The sequence below is a fragment of the Myotis davidii genome, unplaced genomic scaffold (assembly GCF_000327345.1).
Source record: "Myotis davidii unplaced genomic scaffold, ASM32734v1 scaffold73, whole genome shotgun sequence".
In the NCBI taxonomy this organism is placed as follows: domain Eukaryota; kingdom Metazoa; phylum Chordata; class Mammalia; order Chiroptera; family Vespertilionidae; genus Myotis; species Myotis davidii.
This window is the reverse complement of record NW_006286675.1, coordinates 7,167,951-7,178,663: the sequence shown is the minus strand read 5'-3', so window position 1 is coordinate 7,178,663 and position 10,713 is coordinate 7,167,951. Positions and strand designations below refer to the sequence as shown.

The 10,713-nt window shown below is 43.2% G+C and overlaps 1 protein-coding gene across 3 annotated transcripts in view; it reads left to right on the top strand.

Moving 5' to 3' along the window:
* The first annotated feature begins 230 nt into the window (after positions 1–230).
* The window catches only part of ZBTB38 (zinc finger and BTB domain containing 38), a 112,058-nt gene continuing 101,575 nt past the window's right edge, over positions 231–10,713 (top strand). For all 3 annotated transcript variants that reach the window (XM_015560419.1, XM_015560417.1, XM_015560418.1), the window contains exon 1: positions 231–551. The gene's annotated coding sequence lies outside the window, so the exon portion shown is untranslated. The remainder of the gene's footprint in view (positions 552–10,713) is intronic.

The following is a 10,713-nucleotide window of genomic DNA, read 5'->3' as shown; positions in this document are numbered from 1 at the left end:
CCAGATCTATGATGGTCTAGTTTACAGTGCCTGCTCCTACTTCTCACAGCAATTTGTGATTCTCTCTGTGATGGTTTCATTTCTCCATCCACCTGCCCCCTCATAGCTATGAAAGCCCTTAGTCATTTGGTTCAAATACGCTAGCTTTGGAGACTAGCTATTTATTAACTAAACCGTTGCACCACTTGCTCTTATAGCCTTAAATGAATTTGGGTTAATTCTTAACTGTTTCCTTTCTGTACGTGTGTCATTTAATGGTTTGCCTTTATCTGATTTTGTCCAATTTCCTGTGCATTTGTGGTTTTCCACAGGAGCTCTCTACCAGAGGCCTCAAACAGCCACACCAAACGAGTGTGGGCACCTACATTTTCTAGGAAGGCTCTCCTGCTGCTCTGGGTTTCATCAAACTGGTGTCCATCCAAGTATTCCCACCCAATGTTATTTACGCTAGAAGAGGAGGAATGCCCTCCCCAGGGCCAGTTCTTGGAGAAAAGAGTTGTTGATATAACCAGAGCCCCAACAGAAGAAAGATTACTCTGCAACAGCTAAAGGTTGGTGACTTACTATTTTTTTTCCAACTCAGTGAAAGCTGCCCATGTTTGCTTTCTTTCCCATGAATTTCATTAGTATATTTTCTACACATGACCTTTGGAATAAACAGGAAAGAAAGGTGTTAAATCAATAAATAGCTTCATGGGGGACGGAGAGTTTATCCATCATCGATTCCCTAAATCTAGCATAGTGCCTGACATGTAGATTCTCAATAAATGTTTGATGTAAGAGAGAGAGGAAGAGACTTAAAGGATTAGCATAAGTGGAAAGGATGTGAATGTGTTATTCAGAAATAATATGACGATAACACTTGTGTTTTCAAAGTTAATCTAGTCCATTGTCACTGACACCTAGAATCAATAAAACAAATTAAGTCACTTTGTAAAATGAAGGGTGTATTTATACAGGTAAAAGAACAGTAGACAACCAGAATAGCAACAAATATACTCTGGAACTTAGGCATAACGATAAATAACAGTGGTTCCATTTTAGGATAAATTCAAAACTCTGTAATGTGATAGTCATTTGTTCTGTCTATGCCCAATTCTCAAAAGCAAATTAAAACAACCAAGAACTTCATTTATGGATAAATGCAAGGTGATCAGGAAGGTGATAGAATTGATGGCAACTGATCGGTTTGGTATTTAGAAAAGGTCAACTAATCAGAAATGGTGCACCGAGGAAATTTACAAATATCTAGGCTTCCTGCAGTTGAGAGGGATTAACCACATAGTAATTCACCAAACGTCCAAACATATGTAATTATGTGTTAAGGAAAACCATCTTGGTGCAGATAAAATATTAAGGAAATTAGCATCTTCTTAATATTAGTCTTGCAGTTATTTGATATCATATGGGCTACACAATTCAGGTCCAGCAAGCCAACTCTAAATGACACATACATCACAAAAGAACACACCACCATGGTGGAGGTAGAGAGGAACAAGTAAGACAGATCATTTTTATAAAATCAAGATCTTAAAACTAAGGGTTAGATTTCAGCAACATAACTAATGTTAGGCTATGTCACTATAATCTTATATTATTTTATAATTTATGGCAAATAAAATGTAGCGTAGGAGGAAATCTAAAAACATATCCAAAGCAAATGCAGAGAAACCTCCCTTTTTCATACCAGTCTTGCAAAGATTGTGTTCATGAGGCATGTGATTTGTTTTCAAGGATTTGCCTGAGTGATTTAGACTCTAGTAATCAGGACAATTGTATTATAAAGGAAAACTGTTGCTAATGTGTTTGGATCAGTGAGTCTCAACCTTCCTAATGCCTCGGCCCTTTAATACAGTTCCTCATGTTGTGGTGACCCCCAATTTCATTGTTACAAATTGAACATCATTAAAGCATAGTGATTAATCACAAAAACAATATGTAATTATATATGTGTTTTCCGATGGTCTTAGGCGACCCCTGTGAAAGGGTCGTTCGACCCCCAAAGGGGTCACAACCCACAGGTTGAGAACCGCTGGTTTAGATGGTGACTGGTGACTAGCAAAAACACATAAAAGTACCATCTTAGCTGCTGTGGGTTCTTCCCAAAGTTATAAGAAGATGATTCAGGCTTTCTGTGTGCCGTAAGCTCGACCTGTGAAACTGATTAATGCAAGAGTTCAGTGGGTTCCAAACTTCAGCCAGTGTGATCACTTTTGCCCATTTGTACTGCTATTTAAAAAAAAATTTTTTTTTAAATTTAAAAAAATTTTAAAAAATCTAGTTACTACTTTTTACCTGAAGTACATTTAAAAAGCAACTTAATAGATATTTCCATCTGTAATCATCTCTGATAGAAATTCTTTGGCAAACACTTCAATTACAATAATGATGATGATGATAAGTCAAGACTATTTTAAAGCTAATTCTATGCGATAGAGACAGGCTGGCAGAGAGAAAATTAGAATCCGTAGAGCTCATGGGAAAGTATTTAGATAAATCATATGCTCAGGTCACAGTTTGCTCTTTGTGGTTTTATTTAAGAAGCTGGTTAATGTTTACATGACATTGAACTTCAAAGTCCAGGCAATAAGGAGGAAAAACGAGTGAAAAAGAAAAACAGTTTATGTTTGTTACCTCCTTGCTTTTCCTTACTCTGGAGGAAACCAAAGTAGGGTGGTAGGGTCCTATCTTACCAGAATACAATAATTTTTTTAATTAAATTATAAAAAATTATTGTGCTAAGTTTCCTTACTCACGTGGCAAGTATTCTTGTTGGAGTGTCATTGTGTTTTTAAATTACAGTCTTCTTTTCTTCAATCTTGGTATGAATTTTTTTTTTAATCCTCACCCAAGGATATGTTTGTTGATTTTTTAGGAAGGAAGGGAAGGAGAGAGAGACAGAAACATTGATGTGAGAGAGAAACATCGACCAGTTGCCTCCCATATATGCCCCAACCAGGGATCGAACCTGCAACCTGTGTATGTGCCCTGACTGGTAATCAAACTGGCAATCTTTGGTGTATGGGATGAGGCTCCAACCAACTGATCCATCCGGCCAGGGTGAAATTCTTTACCTTACTTTTTTTGTAGTGATATAGTCTCTGATCACATTGTGTGCCTTTATTTTGAAGCTCTTGGTTTATAGAAGTGAGTGCTGTTAATGTAACAAAGAAGGACATTATCTGCAAAACACAATGAAACATCATTATTTTTTTCAAGTACTTCTTTCCGATTCCTCCCCTTTTGGAGGTTCTTAACTTATTCCTGACTTTTAGTTAGGCCAGCCTCATGCATGACAATTCAGTAGACAACCAGAACAGCAACAAATATACTCTGGAGGGCTTGCCAGATGGGCCCCTAGACAAGACATCCTTCCAGGCTCGCCCCCAACCAAGGATCCAGCCTGCAATCCCATCATGTGCCCTGATTGGGAGTCAAACTGGCAACTTTTTGGTGCACAGGATGATGCCCAGCTAACTGAACCACAACGGCCAGGGCAAGGCAGGATGAGATTTAGAAAGCTAATTTCCTCCTCCCTCAAGAAGGGGAAAGGAAACGCTTTACTCCATAAGTGTGGTCTGCACATAGTGACCTTCCAAAGAGCACAGTGTGTGTTGTGGGGGAGGGGGCGGGGGGGGGACTGTACAGTGGAAAGACCTCACAGACAGGACTCAGCCAGGTGACCAACATCAACATCAACTGTGATAACTCATATACCTTGATATGATATGATATGATATGATATGATATGATGAAAATGGCACCTGACCTCTTGGGCTTCCTCTTGACAACCTATAACCCCAGTCTGATAATGAGAAAAACATCAGAAAAATCTAAACTGAATGAAATTCTATAAAACGTGACCAGTACTCTTTAAAACTGGAAAGATCATCAAAAACAGAAAATGTAAGGAACTATCACAGCCCAGAGGCGCCCAAGGAGACATGACAACCAAATGTAATGTGGTGTCCTAGGTGCTTTCCTAGAACAACGGAAGGACATTGCTTAAAAACTAAGGAAATTTGAACAATGTATGGATGTTATTTAATAATGCATCAGAATTAGTGCACTAGTTATGACGAAGGTGGCACACCAAGGTAAGGTGTTAAGAATAGGGAAACTTGGGTGTTGGATATATGGGAATTCTCTGTACTGTCTTTCCTACTTTCTCTGTACCTAAACTATTTTAAAATTAAAAGACATTCGATGTTTCTCTCTCATCGATGTTTCTAGCCTCCTCTCTGTAAAAAATCAATAAAATATAAAAAAATAAATTAAATTAAATTAAATTAAAAGACATTTTTTAAAAACCAAAACAAAGTACCAGAGAAACCCATGGTTGGAGAACCCATGCTTGACTTCCAGCATTTCCTGAAAATCCTAGAGAGACTTTATAAGCACATCCAGAACTAAGCTGTGTCTCTCATGGCTGTCAATCCAAGATTAACGGGGACAGATTCTAGTTTACAATCTAGTGCTTGAAGCTACTTCAGGGAGGGAAACCCAGAAGGAGAGGCAGGGATGAGATATACAGGGTGGGACAAAAGTAGGTTTACATTTGTTCATATAGAAAATAATACAGTAGTTAATAAATAATAACATAATAGTAAACTTTGTATTCTGAGTAGTCACAACTATAAACCTACCCTTGTCCCACACTGTACTCATTCATTCTTCATACACCCTGCACTGAATCAGTGACACCCTCTCCCAGTTCAGCAATCCCAGTCTACTTCATGGACTTCTCTGAGTCTGTCCATCCTTATAGGATAGGTAGTGTTTCTTATTCACTTTCATACTACCCTACAGCTTTATGCCTATGGCTTTACCTATCACTTACTTGCCAATAATTCTCTGATATGTAAATAGATACACCTGTCTAAAGACATCCCCAGCCCTGGCTCAGTGATTAGAACCTCGGTCCTCAGACCAAACGGTCTCAAGTTTGATTCTTGGTCAAGGGCATGCACGTACCTCAGTTACAGGTTCGATCCCCGGTCTCTCTCTGTCTCTCTCTCTCTCTCTCTCTCTCTCTCTCTCTCTCTCTCTCTCTCTCTCTCTCTCTCTCTCTCTCTCTCTCTCTCTCTCTCTCTCTCTCTCTCTCTCTCTCTCTCTCTCTCTCTCTCTCTCTCTCTCTCTCGCGCTCTCTCTCTTCCCTCCCACTCTCTCTAAAAATCAATAGAAAAAAAATATCCTCAGTTGAGGATAAAAATAAAAAATAATAGAGACATTACTAGTTGGATATCCCATGTACACAACATACAGTGGTACTTACTGATTTCAGAGAAGAAGGGAGAGGGAGAGAGAGATAGAAACATCATTGATGAGAGAGAATCATTGATTGGTTATCTGCTGTACACCCCCTTTCTGGGAATTGAGCCCGCAGCCCAGACATGTGCCCTGACCAGGAATCGAACCTTGACCTCCTAGCTCATAGGTCAACGTTCAACCACTGAGCCACATCGGTTGGGCCCACTGCTCTTCTTTCATTCCCTCTCTTTATGAATGATGCCACCACCACATCAGATCAGGAGCTCACCCACAAAGCCAAACAAACTGTCCGGGTTCTACCTTCTACATGTTTTTCAGGGCTGAGCTCTTCTCTCCAACCTTAGGCCATAGTTCAGCTTCTTACCTTGTCTCATTCCAGAGACAGCTTCATCCCCTGGCTGGACTACCACCTCCAGCCCCATCTACCCCAACCCTGCCCAAGCAGGGGTGTCTCTAAAACACAGACCTGACCGTGCTGCTCCCTTGCTGACAGTCCTCCACGATTCTCCCTCTCACCCCTGGAGTAAAGCCAGTCTTGTCATGAAATGCTCTCTCTTGTCATTCTCCCTCATTTCCTACCACGTTCCCATACTCACCTTCTGCTTCTATCCCACTACTGGGAATTCCCTTTCCCATTTCTGCCTCCTACTTGGTCTTCAGTATTCAACCCAAACTCTCTTTGGGAACAGTCTCTGAGCATTCAAGCCTGAATCACCTGCCCTCCAGACCTTCTCTTACTGATGTCATAGGTATCCCCTCCCCTCATTCTCCCTCCCACATTCCCTAACCTCCCTCCACTATTAACTCTGGCATTCATTCATTCATTCACTCATTCATTAAGTCATTGGCTAGTCTAACTACAAAAAATGCAACGGTGAACAAAATAGAAAAAAAAATCCTGCCTTCTAGGAACTTTCACTATTTGTACACTCTTCGATTTTCCTTTCTCTTCCTTAGGAGCTCTTTGTAGGCAAGAAATGTCCTCCTATGCATATTAAGTGCTTCTCATTGTATCCTGCACCTAGTTGGTGCTTGAAAAATACAGAGGAATATGTAAATGAGGGCCCCTAGTTTTGTTCCTTCCATCCTTCATGATCAGAGTTAGAGAAATGCTTTCAACTTCTGAGGAAAAATAACTTTCATACACTCTCCATCCCCTCCCCAAGTCCTCCTCCCAACTCAGTTTGTTTTATTTCCCTTTGGGCAGTACAACTTCAGTGACTTGTCTGCATGTCTTCCTCTGAGGGTCTCCACTTGCCTCTGGGGGGAGCAACTGGCACAATCAAAATATTATAAGTGCTGATGGTTTTGTTTTGTTTTTTAATTTTAAGAATCAAGCTCTAGCCTTAGCCAGTTTGGCTTAGTGGATAGAGCGTCGGCCCGAGGACCAAAGGGTCCTGGGTTCAATTCCAGTCAAAGGCATGCACCTCAGTTGCAGGCTCCTGCCCCACCTGGGCCCTGGTTGGGGCTCATGCAGGAGGCAACCAGTTGATGTATTTCTCTCACAGCAGTGTTTCTCTCTGTCTTTCCCTCTCTTTTCCACTATCCCTAAAAATCAGTGGAAAAATATCCTCGGGTTAGGAATAAAATAAATAAATAAATCGAGCTCTAGATGAAGTACAAACACCTATATTTCTAGAACAGAACATAGAAGTTGTGAACCTCGGTGCCATGTAGCAGTGATGGTAAAGAGGCCAGTGGTTAGGAGCAGGGCAGGATGGAGGAGAGCAGAAGTGGAAGAACGTGCAAAGCAGGTTAATTTCTTCATCTACAAAAATGAAGTCACATGATGCTGCCTTAAATGGATGCACCAAGAACTAGAAAATTGTACTTAAACTCTTGCTTTTCTTTCCATTGGACTGCCTTTGGCGCTGTTTGGAATTTTTAAAAGCCAGGTATACATTATTGTATTAATAAATTTTGGAAAACTAATTGGCACAGAAAACCAGTGAAGGAGAGATGGTATGTTCATTGTGGAAGAGGGCCTCAGTCACCAGGAAGTGGGTTTAACAGTTTCCTCCTGCGTGTGGGACCGGCGCCGGGTGGGTCCAGTGTTGACAGCAGCTGGTGACATCAGAGTGGTCTCAGCTTCCCAACAGTGCTGAGTCACTGGCTGAACTGTGGTTGACACGCTCTCCTGACTGTAAGGCCACCACAGGTGCTCCCCGTCCCCTGGGCCCCCAGAGCCTCAGGAATAGGCTCCTGTGAATTCAGAGGGAGGTGCTGGGAAGTCCAGTGCGACCTCTTGGAAAACCTTCCTCTGCTGATAGAGGATGTATGGCAGCTCTCTTCTTTCTGCTTTGTGCCCTTTTCTGATGATGTCATGCTCATCCACCCTGCAGAGCTCTTAGAACACAGTGTCTGGAACTGGAGGACTAGGACAAGAGGGTGTCTTTGCACCACCTTGTCCATGAGCCTTGTGTAGGGCATTCAGACTTTTGATGCCTTATCTCCACTTCCAAATGTGCCCTCTTCATGTTTCTGGGTTCTCGATTATGGAGGGAGAGAGAGATGAGAAAGAAAGGAGAGAGAGAGAGAGAGAGAGAGAGTGAGAGAGAGAGAGAGAGGGAGAGGGAGAGAGAGAGAGAGAGAGAGAGAGCGAGCTGGCCAGCCCAAATGTGTCACCATCAAATTGTGTCTGGTGAGGAAACGTCTTATTCCATATTCCCACGGAAGTTTGTAGCATCCGGCCCTTCCTTCGGGGCAGGCCGGATAGAGTGCAGCCCCCACCTTTCCCAGTTTAGCAAGGATGCTCATGTCTCCTTCAGGGATGACTGTGTGCACCTGCACGTGTGCTCCACTGTGATAGTTTGGGCCATTTTTCTTTGAATTCTTTGGCTCTAAGTGTGTCGTAGTTGGCTCAGGCTGAGGCTGGGACAGAGTTTGGGTGTTTCCCTTTCCCCGATTTGAACAGAAGGAAACAGATCTGAGAAGCATGGGTCGCAGACTGTTCTCACTGCTGCTGAGCACATGGCTTGTGACCAGGTGTTCTTGTTGGAGAGGATTCTTCTGGGAAGGCTTGTGAGTCAGGACCCCAGGGTCCTCAAATGGGTGACTTCAAATGAGTCAGCATGCTCTGCGATGCCCGATGAGTAAGGGGAAGATGATGCAGTTTGCCTTCGCCAGTCCAGAAGGCTTGTTACCCTTTTGGGGGGAGTGCCAGCAATGGGGAAATGTGTCATCACTGCTGACCCTTCGTCTTTCAAACACCACATCTGAGCAGCTTGATGTCTAACTTTGGTCTCATATTGTTTTCTGAAGAAACCCAGAGATTGCTTGTCTTATATTGCTCCGTACTGAGATTTCAAGTAACATTAAAAAAAAAAGATTCTGTGCTGAAAATTCAAAAACCATTGGACTCACTATTATTATTTCCATGCCTAATGTGGGGAGGAGAAAATCATGCTCGCCATTAAAGAGTGTGCAGGTAGCACTGAAAAGCCATCAGCAAAGGAAGTATTTGGCCTGAAGAGTTGGCATTATAATAGTGCCAAGAAAAAATATCTGTCCTGTAGAATGGGATTTCTTAGGCAAATGGACTTGCCCAAGACCATCTAAATTCTAGAAATTTTCGTTTTTGGTGACAAGTGATTGAAGCTTCACAGTGAATCATCCAGGTGGTTAGAAGACCTGTCTCTTCAGTACAGGCCTTCACAGGCCTTTGAATCCCCAGGGAACCGTGTGAGGCACACAGGGAACAGTGTACAGTCCAGGCCTCATACTGTCCAGGCCTCATACCGTTTGCTCCAGTAAAACCATGTTTGTATGCAAGAGACAGAATCCGAGGCCAACCAGCTCCATAACAAGAGGGGGTGGTGGTATAAGGACATAGGTAAAGGAGACCTAGGACAGTGAGTGAGGTGCACCCAGGCATGGAACACTGGATGGGAAAGCCACTCAGCACATGGATTGCTCCTTGCATCCCTGCCTCTCTCTCCCTGTCTGCTCGTCATTCATCCACCACTGTGTGCTATGGTGACCACCAGGCCAGAGACTGCAGGTCCTCCTGGCTGCAGAGCCTGCTGCCATCTGATCACCTCTCAGATCTCATTTGAACGAGGGCAATCCTGGGTTGACTAGGTTCAGTCCGTGATAAGTGGTTCACTTCCTGCCCAATCAGTGGAGAGGGAGGGGCTGCACAGGGCCAAGAAGCACAGATGGGGCAGGCCAGCAGCAGGAGGTGAAGGGTGGGAGCCCTGGTTGTCCAGCACAAGAGAAATGCGGTGGGAAAACCGTGCCTAGAGTGGCAGTGATCCCTTGACTGGCATTTTCATGGACACAGACACGGTACTGCAATTTGCTCGGGTCTTGAGCACCTCTACTGGGCAAGTACAGTGATGTTGCAGCCAATATTTTCACTGCCAGATTTCATCAACGATTGTAAGGCTCTTCCCCCAAGACTTCATCTCCTCCTTACAGCATGGACTGTGCAGCATAGGATGGGGCCTGCTGGCTAGTTTCTCTGCTTTGGCAACAGGAAAAGTCAGAAAATATGAGGCCTCAGCCAAAGTTGCATCTTTACATACAGAGTAGCGACTCTGGACCATGATTGGAGAAACAGTCCCATGTTCTCATGCAAGAACTGAGGATAATAATACTCCTCAGTGTCTGACATTCAGGTTTGTTGTGACAACAAAATGATTTAACATTTGCAACGTGTTAAGAGCAGTGCCTGATACAAAATAAGTGCCATAAAAGTGTTATTAAAGTAACAATAATTTTTGAAATCCCATGCCAGTTACCTGCCAGTAAGTACACTCTATTCCTACACCTTTGATTCATATGAAATCAGCTTTCTCAGATGTGTGTGAAATCGTGGGTGGAATCAGCTGGCAAATAAAATAAGCAGCAGCATGAATGTCCCTGTGATGAGTTTACAATGAACTGCCCAGGAGCAGAGACCACCCACAAGATGTGAGCCACATCTGCTGTCCCAGATGGCTGGATGCCCTGGCTGGGCTGGAAGAGACGGAAACAGCCCCCACAGGCATAAGCCTTCCACAGTGGCCCCCTGCACAGTTATCATTCTCCCCAGAACCCAGGCCATGGCCTCAGCTCCCCTCCCAGAGAGATCTCTGCTGAATTCTGTCATATGCTGTCCCTGCCAGTCTTTGTCAGTCACATTACTCATGTTGTTTCATCATAACAATTATCATTATTTAACATCATCTGAGCCCTGGCCAGTTTGGCTCACAGATAGAGCGTTAACCTGCAGACTGAAGGGTCCTGGATTAGATTCCAGTCAAAGGCACATACCTCAGTTGCAGGCTCCATCCTTGGTCCTGGTCGGGGCACGTTCGATGTGTCTCTCTCACATCGATGTTTCTCTCTCTGTGTCTCTTCCCCTCCCTTACACTCTCTAAAAAATCAATGGGAAAAAATATCCTCAAGTGATTAACAACAAAAACAACAAATTTTAAATCATCTGATTACATATATCTG